The following is a 19118-nucleotide window of genomic DNA, read 5'->3' on the forward strand; positions in this document are numbered from 1 at the left end:
AAAGAAAAGGAAAAAAAAAAGAGAGAGTTGCATCTCCCCGCCGCCCCCCCCCCCACACAAGGCCTCCTCCCTGTATGTGGGGGGAGGGGGAGGGGTGGACAGGAGCTAGCTGAGAGGGGGTGGGGTGGGGCGGGGCTGGAGAATATGCAGGTCCCTGAAGGTCAGTCGGGGAAGTACTGCTGCTGCCCTAGCACGCTTCAGTGCCTCTTTAGAGTTTAGAGTTTTCTAAAGTTTTCTGCCTGAAATCAGCGAGTGATGATTTCACTGTGAAATGATGTCTGATCATCGCTCTCGCTGTCCTGTCAGGGCTCCGGCTCCTGGCAAAAGTCTGACTGAAGGAAACCTTAGTTAGACTCACACCCAGCTGTTTGGAAATGGTAATGGAGTTGATAGCACACCCTGGGGGAAAGAGGCAGACTCCCTTTTTGCTCACTCTCAATTCCCAGCCTCGCCCTGCCAGCTCGGGGATTTCTAAGTAAGGGTGAATCTGGACCATATATGTACAGGGTTTGGCGTTTCTGATTCATGTTTAATGTTTAGTTAAATAAAGCTTGTCAAGGGCTGGAGAGATGGCTCCGAGGTTAAGAGCACTCACCGCTCTGCTCTTCCAGAGGTCCTGAGTTCGATTCCACAGAAACCACATGGTGGCTCACAACCCTCTGCAAAGGGATATCCCATGCACTCTACTGCCCTGTGTATGTGAAAAGGGCTTTAGTGTACTCAATGTAAGTGAAAATAAATAAGTAAACCTTTAAAAGAATGAAACAAAATGAAGCTTGCAAAGAAATTGAGCATCTTAAAATGCCAGGCACGTTTATCCGCTCCTTTTATTTTATTTCGTGTGTGGATCACATAACCACAGAGGTGGTTCCCCTTTCCTTAACCTCGACAGCCCAACTGGGACAGAAGTGCAAACTATCATCTACCTATCTGGGAGTGGAGTGGTTGGATACAGGGAGATGGAGCATTTGCAGTTAGTAAAGTTCTGATGTCGGTTTTTATTTCCTTTCATTTTTGGATAGATATCGGGAGCCTTTTTTTTTTTAAGTTCAAATTTTGTTTTCTGTGCAACATTCTGATCATAGTTTCCCATCGCAAAGCTCTTTCCAGATCCTTCCTCCCCATCCACCACCCCGTACTAACCCAGGCCTGCCTTTAGATGTGGTTGATGCATACCCAGGTGAGTCTCCATTGGAGAAAGGACGATATTCCCATCTCCTATGACTGTCAATGGCCGATGACCTAAATGCCAGTGACTTCGGACTTGACTCCATTTTCCCCTCTGAGAACTGGGTTTGGATCTGTTGAACGCAGGCAGGCCCTCGGTTTTGAAACAAACAAACAAACAAACAAACAAACAAACAAGCAAACACACCAAAAAATATTTAAAGCAGGCAACAACTGCCTGCACGCCAAGAGACTGTTGACTCCTCTTTGGAGATAGTACGATGTGAAACTTGCTTAATACAGTAGAGTCCACACAACACAAAGGGAACACTTTAACAAATTATGAAGGAGAGAGGGGGGGGGTATGTTTATCTACCTCCTCTTGTTTCTCAGACTAGAGATTTCATCTTCCTCTGTCTCTCGAGTGCTGGTGGCTTTGCTGCTGGTTTGGGGGGGGGGGGTTGGGATAGGGATAGGAAGAGAAAAGGCTTGAGTGCTGATTTTAAAGCTCTCTCTCTCTCTAAAGCTCTCTCTCTCTAAAGCTCTCTCTCTCTCTCCCCCCCTCCTTCTCTCTCTCTTTACACACACACACACACACACACACACACACACACACACACACACACACACACACACACACTGGAGAGGAAGACAGGAAGACCTATCTAGATGCAACGTGAAGAAGGCCTATGTCAGATGAGTTAATGGCTAGGGAACTGTTAGCTGGCTAGTCTGCCATTTTGTTGCAGTTGCTAGTATTATAAGGACACTTTCTCATTGGTTGTTTCTGCTGTTGCTGCCAGAATTCATTACATATTCTGTTAGGCTCTTCTGTGTGATAACACACTCAGAAACCGAACACTGTAGGAGTCAGTCTAACTGCTTTCTTTGTTGTCTAGTTACCCGCAATAATCTTGGACCTGAACTGAACACCCAGCAGCACTTCCCGCACCCACCCATGTATAAGCTTTTATAACCTGGACCACCAACACTAGAGCGACAGGGCAGACAGAGACTATTTGGAACCGGACTTCCATTTTGAGTTTTTGTTTGTGTTCTTGTTTTTTTCTCCTGTCCTGTCCTGTCCTGTCCTGTCCTGTCCTGTCCTGTCCTGTCCTGTCCTCTCTGTCTGTCTGTCTGTCTGTCTGTCTGTCTGTCTGTCTGTCTGTCTGTAAATCCACACATATAGTTCTTTCCACATCTTATATCTCAAAACAAATAATGCTTGCTGTGATCCTCATTTCATTCAAGGGTACTACTCTCTAGACCAGAGGAGCCCCCTTACAATTCTCCACAGGTAGTGATGACCGGAGTGTTCAGTGCGACTAAGCAGGAATTATATGGTTGCCGCCATTATGCTTGATCTTACCGAAGGTAGGGTTGCGGGGCATGGTTGCCACGATGGCGACCAGTAGACCGTGATTGAGGAGACGGAACAATAATTAACCTACAATTCTCCCTCTCTGTCAACTGTTTCTCTGTCACTCTCTGTCTCTCTTCCCTCCTTCCCTCCCCCGTCTCTCAGACCTGAATGAGCATTGGAACTAAAGTAAATGTACATGTGAAAAGAAGCCAGGTGTGGTGCTGCATGTCTTTGATTGCATCACTTGAGAGGTGAAGGTGGGTAGAACTCTGTGAGCAGGCTGCAGACCTGAACCAGGTACTGATTTCCAGGGCTTTTGTGCAAAGACCCCTGACTCAACTAAAGAAATGAGGAGGAAAATAAAGAAACAGATACAATTAACTTGGAATAAACCAAACAAACTAAGAAAAAGGAAAGGCAGTAATGGAGTGGCCTGGCTTACAGAGGAGGGGCAGACATTTATCTGCCATTGCCTCCTCGGTTGAACACACAAACACACGCATGGGGGAGGGGGGAGAGACAGAGACAGAGAGAGACAGAGAGAGAGAGAGAGAGACAGAGACAGGGAGACAGAGAGAGAGACAGACACAGAGAGAGAGAGACAGACAGACAGAGACAGAGAGACACAGAAAATTCGATCCCTGTCTCTCTCTCTCTCTCTCTCTCTCTCTCTCTCTCTCTCTCTCTCATCACAAGCTGAGCTCAGGGACAGTGAGTTCCACACTCACTCAGAGAAAAACTCTGTCTCCCACACGCCTTCAAAATGATCCATTGTACTATTTTAGATTTATGTCTGAGGAGCCCCTCTCCCTCCGCCTCCTCCTGTTACGTTGTAGAAACGTTTAATCCCAAACAGGGCTTCTCTCCTACCCTGCCTTGATGATTCTGTTCCTGGATAAAAGATACACAAGCTTTATTATCTACAGGAAGCCTTAAATAGCACTAGAAGACCTGGGCAGGCAGATATCTACCCTCTAGGTTGTTAGTTTTGGGGGTTTTGTTTGTTTGTTTGTTTTTGTGTTTTTTGTTGTTGTTTTTAATTTTTTTAGATTTGTTTTTTATTTATCTGAGTATGCTGCAGTTATCTTCAGACACACCAGAAGAGATCAATCAGATCTCATTACAGATGGTTGTGAGCCACCATGTGGTTGCTGGCAATTGAACTCAGGACGTCTGGAAGAGCAGTCAGTGCTCTTAACCGCTGAGCCATCTCTCCAGCCCCTGTTGTTGTTTTTTGTTTTGGTCAAAAACCTGGATTCTCGGGGTTGGGGATTTAGCTCAGTGGTAGAGCGCTTGCCTAGCAAGCGCAAGGCCCTGGGAAGAGCAAGGTCCCCAGCTCCGGAAAAAAAGAAAAGAGGAAGAAAAAACAAACAAAACAAACAAAACAAAAAAAAACCCTCTGGATTCTCAGGAGCTGTGTGGTGTGTCCTCTTATGTTCTGGTGCCCTCTTCTGGCATGCAGACATATAGGAATCAGAGAGAGCCCACATTTTTGTCCAGGAACAAACAAACTGCCAAACTGCCAAACAAACAACAAAGGATTGTAGGTTTTGACTGGCTCTGTAGGTTTCAGAGAAAGGCAGGGCAGACCTCTGTGAGTTTGGGACTAGACTACTCTACCGAGCAAGTTCCAGGGAGGGATTCCACAGGAGCACAGTGGACTGGACAAAATTTTGACTTTGTAATTTTATTTTTTGCCCAATTGGGATTTATGATTTGATTGTCACAAAACTTATACCTTTCATTTTATTTTATTTTCGGCCAAAATTTCATTTTCAGTTTCACTTCCGATTTAACTTTTAATTTCTTGTCGCGCTTATGTTCGGATCGAGTTAATTCTCTGGGGAGCTGTGCCCTTGCCACTGGTGCTGGCAGAAGGGGATCCCGAGATCTAGAGGTTCTGTGTGGTGGGCTGTGTGGCAGAGGAAAAAAATGAAATTAAGAACATATATAAATCTATGGATTTGTATAAGGAGAAACGTATGGTATGGTGGGAAGATGTAAGGGAGAGAAAAATAAAAAAAAAAGATAGATAGATAGATAGATAGATAGATAGATAGATAGATAGATAGATAGAGTGATTCATGCTCCCAGCCTCCTATGTACAGAGTTCCCCGAGGCGTTTTTACTCGCCAAATAAAGACTGCGGTGTTTCCCAACACACCATGTGAATGTCCGTGGCTGTCGAAATTATTTCATTTATGTTTTTCACGTTTGTCGTCCGTGTCACTTCAAAGGCCATTGTGACTTCAGTCTTGTTATTGATTCATATATGCTTTCTATTTCTTTTCATTTTTCAAAACCTTTTTGTCTAAATTGTATTTGTCATTCACCTTGATTTAAACATTTATTAAAGTCCAGTTTGCCATTTATTCGTATTTACTCGTACTTTATTATTATTTTATAAATTTATTCCATCATTTCGTTTCAGTCGTCTATATTTGCCCTTCCTCTCGTTCCCGCTTTTCTTTTTTTTTCTTTTTTCTTTTTTCTTTTTTCAGAGCTGGGGACTGAACCCAGGGCCTTGCATTTGCTAGGCAAGCACTCTACCACAGAGCTAAATCCCCAACCCCGTCGTTCCCACTTTATGTCTGTTAACATTTAATTGTTTTATCTCCCTTGTCCTTCTGTGTCCCTCGTCTTAATTTCTGCTTTATTGTTTTCTTTTTTTTTTTAATTTATTTATTTAACGCATGTGAGTACACTGTAGCTGTCTTCAGACACACCAGAAGAGGGCATCAGATCTCATTACAGATGGTTGTGAGCCACCATGTGGTTGCTGGGATTTGAACTCAGGACCTCTGGGAGAGCGGTCAGTGCTCTTAACCGCTGAGCCATCTCTCCATCCCATCTGTTTTATTGTTTACATCGCACTTACTCTGTTTTTATGGCGATCTATTAACTTTTTTCCATGTCAGTCGTCGGTATCTGTTGATCACCTTGATTTTTTTTTTTTTTCTTTTTTCTTTTTTTCGGAGCTGGGGACCGAACCCAGGGCCTTACTCTTGCTAGGCAAGCGCTCTACCACTGAGCTAAATCCCCAACCCCGATCACCTTGATTTTTGTTTTATTGTTTATTCACATTGACTCTTTATTCATTATTATTTTTAAGTAAAATAAAATAAATAAAATTTAAATATGGTAAAAATATTTGTTAAACAGATATTAAAAGGGAGGTCTACAGCAGATTTTTAAACTAACGGGCACACACACACACACACACACACACACACACACACACACACACACACACACACACAAATTTCTCCCAGAGGTCCTGAGTTCAATTACCAGCAACCACAAGGTGGCTGACAACCATCTGTAATGGGATCTGATGCTCTCTTCTGGTGTGTCTGAAAATAGCTACAGTGTACTCTTACGCATAAATAAAATAAATAAATCTTTAAAAAAAAAATAAAATATGAGGTTGGCTCTCTTTGCTCCTCTCTTTGCTCTTTTGCTCTTCCTCTCTTCCCCTCTTCCCCTTTGTCCCTTCTCTCCCCATTCCCCTCCCAAATTCTCTCCACGTGCTCATGACTGGCCTTTACTCTCTTCTTCTACCTTTCTTCTCTCATTAAACCTCTCCGTGGAGGGGGAGGGGTGTGTGTGTGAGTGGGGGGAGGGGGGAATGAGGTTGACCAGTCTTCCTGTGTAACAGAGGTTTAAAAGGAGGCTGGTCGACAAAACGTTTTTTTTGTGGTTTTTATTCTCTCTCTCTCTCTCTCTCTCTCTCTCTCTCTCTCTCTCTCTCTCTCTCTCTTTCTCTCTCTCTCTCTTAATCAACTCGGAAGTCGATCTGCTGTCCCTTTTATTAAAAGCCAAAGTATTAAGTGGCGAGCCGATGTTTCAACTTTCACCATTCTGTTCCTTTCACCAAAAAGAGGGGGTTCTTTGGCTTTTCCTTTCCTTTTTGAAACAAAACGAAAGGAGGAGCTCGACCAGTTGGCCTAGCTTCCCTGTTCCTTTTCCCTCTTCCACGGTATGCTCGATGAAATAAAGTAAATAAATGAAGTTTCTAGTTATGTATTTGTTTGGGAGACCCGAACTCTCTCTCAAGAGAGAGTTGCATCTTCCCGCTGCCGCCCCCCCCCCCACACACACACAAGGCCTCCTCCCTGTATGTGGGGGGGAGGGGGAGGGGTGGACAGGAGCTAGCTGAGAGGGGGTGGGGTGGGGCGGGGCTGGAGAATATGCAGGTCCCTGAAGGTCAGTCGGGGAAGTACTGCCGCTGCCCTAGCACGCTTCAGTGCCTCTTTAGAGTTTAGAGTTTTCTAAAGTTTTCTGCCTGAAATCAGCGAGTGATGATTTCACTGTGAAATGATGTCTGATCATCGCTCTCGCTGTCCTGTCAGGGCTCCGGCTCCTGGCAAATGTCTGACTGAAGGAAACCTTAGTTAGACTCACACCCAGCTGTTTGGAAATGGTAATGGAGTTGATAGCACACCCTGGGGGAAAGAGGCAGACTCCCTTTTTGCTCACTCTCAATTCCCAGCCTCGCCCTGCCAGCTCGGGGATTTCTAAGTAAGGGTGAATCTGGACCATATATGTACAGGGTTTGGCGTTTCTGATTCATGTTTAATGTTTAGTTAAATAAAGCTTGTCAAGGGCTGGAGAGATGGCTCTCCACAGAGGTGGTTCCCCTTTTCTTAACCCAACTGGGACAGAAGTGCAAACTATCATCTACCTATCTGGGAGTGGAGTGGTTGGATACAGGGAGATGGAGCATTTGCAGTTAGTAAAGTTCTGCTGTCGGTTTTGTTTTGTTTTGTTTTGTTTTGTTTTGTTTTGTTTTGTTTTGTTTTGTTTCCTTTCATTTTTGGATAGATTTTTTGGATAGCCTTTTTTTTTTTTTCTTTTTAAATACAAATTTTGTTTTCTGTGCAACATTCTGATCATAGTTTCCCATCGCAAAGCTCTTTCCAGATCCTTCCTCCCCATCCACCACCCCGTACTAACCCAGGCCTGCCCTTAGATGTGGTTGATGCATACCCAGGTGAGTCTCCATTGGAGAAAGGACGATATTCCCATCTCCTATGACTGTCAATGGCCGATGACCTAAATGCCAGTGACTTCGGACTTGACTCCATTTTCCCCTCTGAGAACTGGGTTTGGATCTGTTGAACGCAGGCAGGCCCTCGGTTTTGAAACAAACAAACAAACAAACAAACAAACAAACAAACAAACACACCAAAAAATATTTAAAGCAGGCAACAACTGCCTGCACGCCAAGAGACTGTTGACTCCTCTTTGGAGATAGTACGATGTGAAACTTGCTTAATAAAGTAGAGTCCACACAACACAAAGGGAACACTTTAACAAATTATGAAGGAGAGAGGGGGGGGTATGTTTATCTACCTCCTCTTGTTTCTCAGACTAGAGATTTCATCTTCCTCTGTCTCTCGAGTGCTGGTGGCTTTGCTGCTGGTTTCGGGGGGGGGATTGGGATAGGGATAGGAAGAGAAAAGGCTTGAGTGCTGATTTTAAAGCTCTCTCTCTCTCTAAAGCTCTCTCTCTCTAAAGCTCTCTCTCTCTCTCTCCCCCCCTCCTTCTCTCTCTCTTTACACACACACACACACACACACACACACACACACACACACACACACACACACACACTCACTTCCTAGGATGAAAGAAAAGAAATGAAAAGGAAGGCACCCATGGTGATGCATGACTTTGATCTCACTTTGGTCTCAGCACTGGAGAGGAAGATAGGAAGACCTATCTAGATGCAACGTGAAGAAGGCCTATGTCAGATGAGTTAATGGCTAGGGAACTGTTAGCTGGCTAGTCTGCCATTTTGTTGCAGTTGCTAATATTATAAGGACACTTTCTCATTGGTTGTTTCTGCTGTTGCTGCCAGAATTCATTACATATTCTGTTAGGCTCTTCTGTGTGATAACACACTCAGAAACCGAACACTGTTGAAGTCAGTCTAACTGCTTTCTTTGTTGTCTAGTTACCCGCAATAATCTTGGACCTGAACTGAACACCCAGCAGCACTTCCCGCACCCACCCATGTATAAGCTTTTATAACCTGGACCACCAACACTAGAGCGACAGGGCAGACAGAGACTATTTGGAACCGGACTTCCATTTTGAGTTTTTGTTTGTGTTCTTGTTTTTTTCTCCTGTCCTGTCCTGTCCTGTCCTGTCCTGTCCTGTCCTATCCTGTCCTCTCTGTCTGTATGTATGTCTGTCTGTCTGTCTGTCTGTCTGTCTGTCTGTCTGTAAATCCACACATATAGTTCTTTCCACATCTTATATCTCAAAACAAATAATGCTTGCTGTGATCCTCATTTCATTCAAGGGTACTACTCTCTAGACCAGAGGAGCCCCCTTACAATTCTCCACAGGTAGTGATGACCGGAGTGTTCAGTGCGACTAAGCAGGAATTATATGGTTGCCGCCATTATGCTTGATCTTACCGAAGGTAGGGTTGCGGGGCATGGTTGCCACGATGGCGACCAGTAGACCGTGATTGAGGAGACGGAACAATAATTAACCTACAATTCTCCCTCTCTGTCAACTGTTTCTCTGTCACTCTCTGTCTCTCTTCCCTCCTTCCCTCCCCCGTCTCTCAGACCTGAATGAGCATTGGAACTAAAGTAAATGTACATGTGAAAAGAAGCCAGGTGTGGTGCTGCATGTCTTTGATTGCATCACTTGAGAGGTGAAGGTGGGTAGAACTCTGTGAGCAGGCTGCAGACCTGATCCAGGTACTGATTTCCAGGGCTTTTGTGCAAAGACCCCTGACTCAACTAAAGAAATGAGGAGGAAAATAAAGAAACAGATACAATTAACTTGGAATAAACCAAACAAACTAAGAAAAAGGAAAGGCAGTAATGGAGTGGCCTGGCTTACAGAGGAGGGGCAGACATTTATCTGCCATTGCCTCCTCTGTTGAACACACAAACACAGGCGCCGAGAGAGCGAGAGAGCGAGAGAGCGAGAGAGCGAGAGAGCGAGAGAGCGAGAGAGCGAGAGAGCGAGAGAGCGAGAGAGAGAGAGAGAGAGAGAGAGAGAGAGAGAGAGAGAGAGAGATCTGTTAATCTGTTTGTCTCCCTCCCCTAGTTTTTCAGACAGGGTTTCTTTATGAAAAGAAAGAAACTGGTAGCTGTAGGCTGGTAGCTGCTGGCTGTTAAAGGTCTAGGTAAAACAATGTGATGGCCTAAGAGGAAAATAAAGAAACAGATACAATTAACTGTTAAGGCCTAGATGCCGTGTGAATGAGGCCTACATCAGATTGGTTAAGATAACTGTCACCTGGCTAGCCTGCCATTTTAATATTGCAAGGACGCCTTCTCATAGGTTGTTTCTGCTGTCACTGCCAGAGTTCATTACATATTCTGTTAGGTTCTGTATGACACACACTCAGAAACCAAACATTGTAGAATCCAGTGTGTCCTTGAGTGCGTGTCTACAATGCGTGCGTGCGTGCGTGCGTGCGTGCGTCTGTGCATGCGTGTGTCCATGGCCATGCTAGAGCCCACCCCAGATTTGTGTTTCAGAGATCTTTACTTATTTATTTTTCCTGCCTTGGCTTGTGTAGGCACTAAGTCACCACACTTCCCGAAAAACAAAATGAAACAAAACAAAACAAAATCCACCAACAAATGGACCAAACCCAAACCCCAAGCCAAACAAACAAATATTCCTGCCTGCCTGTCTGTCTATCAGGGCTACAACAGAGAGAAGTGGAATCTTGAATGAACAAAACTAGAATACCTAAGTCTGCCTGTTTCCCCTCTTCCCACCCTCCCCTGCCCCCCAGCCCATCCCCTAGAGCTGGTCTAGCATGTTCTCTGACCCTGGGGGTGCGGTGAACCGGCCTGCTTTGCTAAACTCTGTAGTGTATAAACTTGGTAACTCTAGAAAGCAGGAGCTGAAAATGTGCAGATAAGGTGGTGGTCGAGCTGTGTGTGTGTTGGTGTGGGAGGGAGACTGCTTCGGTAACTGCTGCTTTTCAATGTCCGGCTGAAACTCTGTGCTTATGATGTATCTTTTGGTTTATTCGATTTTACTTACTGTCTATTGGGTTTGCATTTGATTTTTATTGATTTTATTGATATTTATGTTTAACTATTTTGACCTGGCTAAATGACTGACTGACTGACTGACTGACTAAGTCTACCTGGCATACAGGAGGAATTCAAGGACGAACGATTGTTTAAGTATGACAAAAATAAGTAAGTAAGTAAGTAAGTAAGTAAGTAAGTAAGTAAGTAAGGGGGTTGGGGATTTAGCTCAGTGGTAGAGCGCTTGCCTAGCAAGTGCAAGGCCCTGGGTTCTGTCCCCAGCTCCGAAAAAAAAGAAAGAAAAAAAAGTAAGTAAGTAAGTAAGTAAGTAAGTAAGTAAATAAATAAATAAATAAATAAATAAATAAATACGATCATTTAGAAGTAATATAGGCAGAAGGAGAACATGTGGCTGTGGATGGTCTGAGGCTTCTGGCTGCTTTTGGGTGCCTCTTCACCTTTCTGCACGTGCAAACTGAGTTTAATTAAGTTCTGTTTCCCTAGAGGCTGGGAAAGGGAGAAACAGAAGTGACCTGGAACATCAGGGCTAATGGCCGGCTGCCTCCATCTTGGTGAGGTCAGGTGTCAGCCAAGCTGGCTGACAACCATCCACAGTTGAATCCAAAGTGCCCAAATGGGACACTATAACAAATCATGTATACAGATTTGTGTATATAGAAAACATTTTTCCTTTCTCTTCTTTTCTTTTCTTGAGAAATTCAGCTGGTCCTGATGTCTTTCCCTCGGTGTGTCCCTCTGTCATCTCTCTCTCTCTGTCTCTTTGTCTTACTGTCTCTGTCTGTCTCTGTCTGTCTCTGTCTCTGTCTCTCTCTCTGTGTGTGTGTGTGTGTGTGTGTGTGTGTGTGTGTGTGTGTGTGTGTGTTCCTTAATCTCAGCAGCACTACTCATCCAATCGATTTTTCCTCTCCCCTTGTCTCCTTCACATGGCTATTACCCCACCTTAAACAGCACTAGAAGAGCCTGGCAGGCAGATATCTACCCTCTATGCTGTCAGAATTTTTTTTTTTTTTTTTAAAGTCAAAACCTGGATTCTCAGGAGCCATGTGGTGTGTCCTCCTAGGTTCTGGTGCCCTCTTCTGGCATGCAGACATATAGTCAGCAGAGAGAGCTGTGTGGGTGGCCGAGGCAGGCAGAGTGGACCTCTGTGAGCTTGAGGCTAGATAAGTCTACGGAGCAAGTTCCATGACTGCCTGGGCTATACCAAAAGAAACGTACCTTGAGGCAAAACAAAACAAAGCAGAAAAGGTTCTGCTTTTATTTTACAGACATGTGTTCTCTCTAGTCCTATTGACTATAGAAGTTTGATCATGAAGTCACATTGATTTTTATTACAGAGTTTATTTGTGTGTGTGTGTGTGTGAGAGAGAGAGAGAGAGAGAGAGAGAGAGAGAGAGAGAGTTTTTTCTTTAATCTTCAAACATATTTTTTATTGTTTATTTATTTTATGAGCACACTGTCACTGTCTTCAACACACAAGGAGAGGATTCCATTACAGATGGTTGTGAGCCACCATGTGGTTGCTGGGATTTGAACTAAGGATCTCTGGAAGAGCAGTCAGTGCTCTTCACCGCTGAGCCGTCTCTCCAGCCCTGAAACAATATCTTGAATAAACAATAACAAAAACACTAAAACTAAGTCTGCCAGTTTTCCTCTTTCTTTCTCTCTCTCTCTCTCTCTCTCTCTCTCTCTCTCTCCCTCCCTCCCTCCCTCCCTTCCTTCTTTCTTCCTTTCTTTCTTTTTCTTCAGATAGGATTTCTTAGTGAATGATATTTATGTTGATATAAATTTTTTACGTACTTTTGACTGGCTAACTAACTAGCTAAGTCTGCCTGTCCTAAAGAAGGAGTTCCCCTGCCACAACTAAATACGTGCATAGAAAAAAAAATATATAATTATTAACTTGGGATGAAACTAATGTAACAAGCAAGCAAACAAACGCACAAGCAAACAAAGTAGGGATGGTGGTGCTGGGTGCCTGGTATATGGGAGATGGGAGACCTGTGGTCTAGAGCGTCCAGAGCTCTGGCCTCCATACTCTGGACTGCATTCTCTCTAGCAATCTTCCCAAAGTGGCTGTATTTAACCATGTTTTTATTTTTTAAATTGGCTCTCTCTCTCTCTCTGTCTCTCTGTCTCTCTGTCTCTGTCTCTCTCTCTTTCTCCCTCCCTCCCTCCCTCCCTCCCTCCCTCCCTCCCCCCACCACACACACAGAGGCACGTGTGAACAAGGGAATGCAAATGCACAAAATAAGTATGTTTTGATCAGAGTGAAAACAAATCACGGGAATTTTAACCATTCCACCATCATTCCACCATTCTTTTAATTTACTCTCTGTGTTTAGTCTTCCAAAGAGGGTGGCAGGTGTGTGGTTTGGTGAGTGCCGGCTGGCGGTGGCAGCGAGGAACAGAGAACAACAACAACCCCCCTCCCCCCCATCGGGATCGGTGGAGGGTTTTAAAAATGAGTGAGCCATTTAAAAATGGTGTGGAACTGAGGTCGCCGCCACCCTCCCCTCACGACGGAGTTTGGACGCTCCCTTTTCCTAACTGTGCCTGTTCCTTGCTAATTGTTAACCGATTCGAGAGTGCATGTCCTTTCACTTAGAGGTGGCCTGTTTTCACCGCTCCGTCCTACTTTCCTTTTCTGGGTGCCTGAGGGGGTTGGCCCCGAGTCCATCCCGCGTTCACTGTGTTCCGGCGGGACAACCGGGACCGTTTGTGCCATTCGGGAGAAGTGGTGGGTACCTGCCCCGTTGTGCGTGGGTGAGTGTCCCCCTGAGCTAGGGAGGTCACTCCGGAGAGACGGAATGAGTGTGTGTGGCGGCGGCGGCGCGTGACAGTCTGTATTGGTTTGCTTGATCGAGATCGCTGTCGGGCGACACCTAGTGGCGACAAGTTTCCGCAACGCTCCTGTCCCCCGGTTGGTGACAAAGGACGGGGAAGTGCCTGTGGTGAGCCGGCCAGGGTGAGAGGGTGACAGGCAAGCAGGCGGGTGCGCGACGGAGACGCCGTCCTGTCTGGGGACCATCTCTAGCTAGGAGGTTGTACCTGGAGAACTTCAGGGGAGGAGGGTGGCTGTACGACCTATTGGGACACAAGGAGGGGTTGGTGGCAGCTGGATGAGGTCGACCAGAAGGCTTGGGCCCCGTCCCGGATTTTTTTTTTTTTTTTCCAATTTTTTTTTTTTTAATTTTTTATTTTATTTTATTTTATTTTTTTTTTATTTCTTCCCTCCTCTCCGGTCCCAGCCAGCGGGACCATAGACACTTTTGAGGCCGAGAGGGTGCTGTGTCCCCGGCCTCCGAGCCGAGGTGGCCCGGCTAGGGGGCGCCACGGAGTTTTTTTTTTTTTTTTCTTTTCCAGGAGTCCCTTCGGTCCCAGCCAGCGGGACCATAGACACTTTTGAGGCCGAGAGGGTGCTGTGTCCCCGGCCTCCGAGCCGAGGTGGCCCGGCTAGGTGGCGCCACGGATTTTTTTCTTTTTCTTTTCCAGGAGTCCCTTCGGTCCCTGATAGCGGGAGCCTGGACCTCTGAGGCCGAGAGGGTGCTGTGTCCCCGGCCTCCGAGCCGAGGTGGCCCGGCTAGGGGGCGCCACGGAGTTTTTTTTTTTTTTTTTTTCTTTTCCAGGAGTCCCTTCGGTCCCAGCCAGCGGGACCATAGACACTTTTGAGGCCGAGAGGGTGCTGTGTCCCCGGCCTCCGAGCCGAGGTGGCCCGGCTAGGTGGCGCCACGGATTTTTTTTTTTTCTTTTCCAGGAGTCCCTTCGGTCCCTGATAGCGGGAGCCTGGACCTCTGAGGCCGAGAGGGTGCTGTGTCCCCGGCCTCCGAGCCGAGGTGGCCCGGCTAGGGGGCGCCACGGAGTTTTTTTTTTTTTTTTCTTTTCCAGGAGTCCCTTCGGTCCCTGATAGCGGGAGCCTGGACCTCTGAGGCCGAGAGGGTGCTGTGTCCCCGGCCTCCGAGCCGAGGTGGCCCGGCTAGGGGGCGCCACGGAGTTTTTTTTTTTTTTTTTTTCTTTTCCAGGAGTCCCTTCGGTCCCAGCCAGCGGGACCATAGACACTTTTGAGGCCGAGAGGGTGCTGTGTCCCCGGCCTCCGAGCCGAGGTGGCCCGGCTAGGTGGCGCCACGGATTTTTTTTTTTTCTTTTCCAGGAGTCCCTTCGGTCCCTGATAGCGGGAGCCTGGACCTCTGAGGCCGAGAGGGTGCTGTGTCCCCGGCCTCCGAGCCGAGGTGGCCCGGCTAGGGGGCGCCACGGAGTTTTTTTTTTTTTTTTCTTTTCCAGGAGTCCCTTCGGTCCCTGATAGCGGGAGCCTGGACCTCTGAGGCCGAGAGGGTGCTGTGTCCCCGGCCTCCGAGCCGAGGTGGCCCGGCTAGGGGGCGCCACGGAGTTTTTTTTTTTTTTTCTTTTTCTTTTCCAGGAGTCCCTTCGGTCCCTGATAGCGGGAGCCTGGACCTCTGAGGCCGAGAGGGTGCTGTGTCCCCGGCCTCCGAGCCGAGGTGGCCCGGCTAGGGGGCGCCACGGAGTTTTTTTTTTTTTTTCTTTTTCTTTTCCAGGAGTCCCTTCGGTCCCTGATAGCGGGAGCCTGGACCTCTGAGGCCGAGAGGGTGCTGTGTCCCCGGCCTCCGAGCCGAGGTGGCCCGGCTAGGGGGCGCCACGGAGTTTTTTTTTTTTTTTTTTTCTTTTCCAGGAGTCCCTTCGGTCCCAGCCAGCGGGACCATAGACACTTTTGAGGCCGAGAGGGTGCTGTGTCCCCGGCCTCCGAGCCGAGGTGGCCCGGCTAGGTGGCGCCACGGATTTTTTTTTTTTTCTTTTCCAGGAGTCCCTTCGGTCCCTGATAGCGGGAGCCTGGACCTCTGAGGCCGAGAGGGTGCTGTGTCCCCGGCCTCCGAGCCGAGGTGTCCCGGCTAGGGGGCGCCTCCGAGACTTTATTTTTTCCAGGATCCTCCCCGGTCCCTGCCAGCGGGAGCATGGACTTCTGAGGCCGAGGGGAAGCTGTGTTCCAGGCTATCTACCATGGCCTCCTCGGTCTGTGAGCACTCAGGGTTCTAAGGTCGACCAGTTGTTCCTTTGCGGTCCGGTTCTCTTTCTACATGGGGACCTCTTGGGGACACGTCACCGAACATGACTTCCAGACGTTCCGTGTGGCCTGTCATGTTTATCCCTGTGTCTTTTACACTTTTCATCTTTGCTATCTGTCCTTATTGTACCTGGAGATATATGCTGACACGCTGTCCTTTTGACTCTTTTTGTCATTAAAGGACGTTGGAAGAGGCTTGCACCAAGGCTGTTTGCTTGTCCAGCCCTAGCTCTTTTCTTCTGCGCATGGGCCTCTTCGATGCTTGAAGCTTAGCGTCCCCCCATGAGTACGCGCTTCCTGCTTTCCCGTGCTTGCTTGCCTGTGCTCTGTGGGGCAGCTTTATGACAACCGTCCCGCGTGTCAGGCGTTCCCGATTTCCCCGTGGTGGTTGTCGTCCGTTACCGGTAGGAGTCGTTGGTGCCGAGTGCGACTGGAAGGGTTTTCCCGTTTGGTGCTAGTGACCCCCTGGCGTGCTCCTCTGCGGCCGACCGGTTTTTTTATTTGTTTTTTTTTTTTTGTTTTTTGTTTTTTTTTTTTTTTGTTTTTTGGAAGGAGTTCCCGAACCTCCGCTGCTTGGTGGTGTGTCCCTTTCTTTCCTGCTGTGTGCCTCCCGAGTTGCACCTTTTCTCCTTCGAAGGGGATTTTATTTTTTTATTTTTATTTTTTATTTTTTATTTTTATTTTTTTTTGAAGGAGTTCCCGAACCTCCGCTGCCCGTTGAGTCCCGTTCTTCCACGCCACGTGCCTCCCGAGTGCAACGCTTCCTTTTTTTTCTCGCCCTCGAGAAGGGTAAATTTTTTTTTTTGTGTGTGTGGCAGTGTTAGCGACTTCTTCCCGTGCTCTCTCTCGCTCTTCTCGCTCGTATTCCCGTCCAGTGCGTTGTTAGAAAGCTCTCACGCCCGTTGTTCCCGATGCATGGCGTGTCTCGCTCCCGTTGGATCGATGTGGTGCTGCCGCGTTCTCTTCGGGCCGGGGCCTAAGCCGCGCCAGGCGAGGGACGGACATTCATGGCGAATGGTCATTCAGCGCGAATGGCGACCGCTCTTCTCGTTCTGCCAGCGGGCCCCTCGTCTCTCCTCCCCATTCCTTTGCAGGGTGGTGTGTGGAAGTCAGGGGTGCGGCTGTCCGGCACGAGCGCTGACCCGCGCACACTTGTTGCTGTGGTTCGCGGTGTCCCTGTGGACGTGTCGGGGGCGCTTGCCCCCACGCCGTTCACTGCTTCGCGGCCCTCTTCCCCCGTGCCGGGGGAAGGTGGTAGACCCGCTGCGGTGCATACCCTTCCCGAATGGTGTGTGCACGCGCCCTGCTTCGTGTGAGCCTTGCGGTGCTCCTGGAGCGTTCCGGGCTTTGACCACCAAGGTGCCCGCTTCTGAGTTGGCGGTGGCGCTTCCCGCTCCCCGGCGTGCCTCCTGTGCTCCATGGTGCTTGTGCCTTTACGCTTTCCCTTGTCCTAGTTGCCGGCTTTCTGCACGGTGACAGAAAGGGGGGGGGTCGAGGAGTTGAGTGTGCGGTTAAAAGGCTCCTTCCGTTGGGTGAGCGCCCACCCCGTGCCTATGTTTTTGGTGCCTTCACCCGCGGGCCCTGCGCGGTTAGGGTGGTGCTGAGCGATCGCGGCTGGCCCTTTTTAAAGACCGGACTCCCTCAAGTCAAGGCTCCTCCTTTGTGTGCGCCTTGAAGAGGCCTGGCTCTCGGCGGGGACCTGTCGCAGGTCCCCCCGGTCCGCGAATGCTCAAGAAGACCCCGGAGAAAGAGACCTTTGCCGATACCGCAGACCCCCCACCAGCTGGCGCGTGGTCCTTCCCGTTCTGTCCCGCGCCTGTTGCTCGTTTCCCGTTGCGTGCACGGAGCCCTTGGCTGCTCGTCGGTGTTGGGTTCGTCCCGCCCTCAGTGAGGAATTTGCCTTCTCTAGCTATCTTCGGAAAGGGCTTTACGATCTCCGAGGGGCTTCTCCCGGATGGTCCCCTCGGCTGCCCGCCCTGACCTCAGCCTTCTGCGCGCAGCGTTTGCTCTCTCGCCTACCGCGACCCGCGCCTCCCCGCTCCGAGTACGAGGAGGGATCACGCGGGACGGGGCTCTGTCGACCTGCCGCTGTGCGGAGCTTGTGGGGGAGATTGGGTTTCTGGTGGCAGGTGGCGGGGAAGGGCCGTGCACACGCCCGCGTGCGCGGTACCCCCCTCACCGCGAGGGGTCGTCGCGGGACGGGTGGGTTTGGAAGGGCGGCGGTGGGCTCCCGGTCCCACCCGCCTCCGTTTCCCCCCGTGCCCTCCGTCGCGTGTGCGTCCCTCCCACGCGCGTCCACGTCCCGGCCACTCTCGCGGCGAGGTCGTGTCGCGTGTGGTGCGTGCCGCGTGCTCTCGGGCGTCTGCGGTTGCCGCCTCGTCCCCCCCTTCCACGGCAGCGTTCCCACGGCCGGTGGAGATCGCGGGAGCCGTCCTACCCCCCCTTCCCCCTCCGCGGGGCTCTTGAGGGTCCGTGAACCGCGGGGTTGGCCTCGCTCTCGGGGGCGGACTTCTTATTTGGGGGAACCGGCGGTCGGCCGCGTCCGGCGCGTCGTCGGACGTTGGGACCCGCTGCCACGCGGGGGTCTTCGTCGGTTGGCGTCGGCGTCTGCCTCGGTTCTCTCTCGCGTCGGCTGGCGTCTCCTCGGGCTCCCGGGGGTTGTCCGTTGGTTTCGGGTCGGCTCGGTGCCGCGGGCGTGGCGGGACTGCTCCGGGTTGGGTGCAGTGTGATTCCCGCCGGCTTGGCTCGCGTGCCCGGTCGCCGCCCGAGCGGCCTCCCGGTCCCTTGTGAGGCGTCTCCCGCGGGGGGTGCCGCTGCGGCCCGCCCTGCCGTCGACGGTCCTCGTTCTGTCGGTTCGCTCCCCCTCCCCGCCCGCCGGCGTTCCTTTCTCTCTCGCTCCTCGTCTGGCCGACCCGCGGCCGTGCTGCCGGGCCCCTCCTCACGGGGGGGCAGCCGGGCGCGCACGGGTCCCGGGGCGGTCGCGGGGTGCCTGGGGGGAAGGGCCGCCCGGCGGGCGGGAGGAAGTTGCGGTTTGAAGGGCGTCCCGGCCGCCGCGGCCGTGGCGGCGCGTCTCGCCTGGTCTCTTGGAGGCGTGTGCGGGGGGAAAGACGCCCCGCGAGGCGTAGAGGAGAAAGAGGCTTTAGTGGCTGTCGCCCACGCCGGTCCGTGGGGCCTGTTGGCTGAGGGTGCGTCTGCGCGGGGGCCCGTCCGGCCCCGCCGTCCTCTGGGAAGGCGTGCGTCGGGGGAAAGCTGCCGGGGTGCCAAGGTGGGCGCCTGGGCGTTGAGTCGAACCCGTGTGCGCGTCCCGGTGTGGCGGTGGGGGCTCCGGTCGGTGTCTCTCCCCCTCGCTGCCCCGAGGCCCGGCCTCCCTTCCGACGCGGGCTCGGCCCCCCTCTCTCCCCCCTCGCGGGGTCAGAGTCGCTCGTCGACCTCCTCCCCTCCTCCTCCACCTGTCCGCGCGAGGGCGTTGCCGCCG

At 50.1% G+C, this 19118-nt stretch overlaps 1 long non-coding RNA gene across 1 annotated transcript in view; it reads left to right on the plus strand.

The window, feature by feature from the left end:
* Positions 1-13126: 13126 nt before the first annotated feature.
* LOC147997286 (uncharacterized) overlaps positions 13127-19118 on the plus strand; it is an 18692-nt gene continuing 12700 nt past the window's right edge. The window contains exon 1 of the long non-coding RNA XR_015648022.1: positions 13127-13306. This is a non-coding gene — a long non-coding RNA (uncharacterized LOC147997286). The remainder of the gene's footprint in view (positions 13307-19118) is intronic.

The sequence above is a fragment of the Rattus norvegicus genome, unplaced genomic scaffold, assembly GCF_021556685.1.
Source record: "Rattus norvegicus strain SHRSP/BbbUtx unplaced genomic scaffold, alternate assembly SHRSP_T2T unassigned-0000194, whole genome shotgun sequence".
Classification (NCBI taxonomy): Eukaryota; Metazoa; Chordata; class Mammalia; order Rodentia; family Muridae; genus Rattus; species Rattus norvegicus.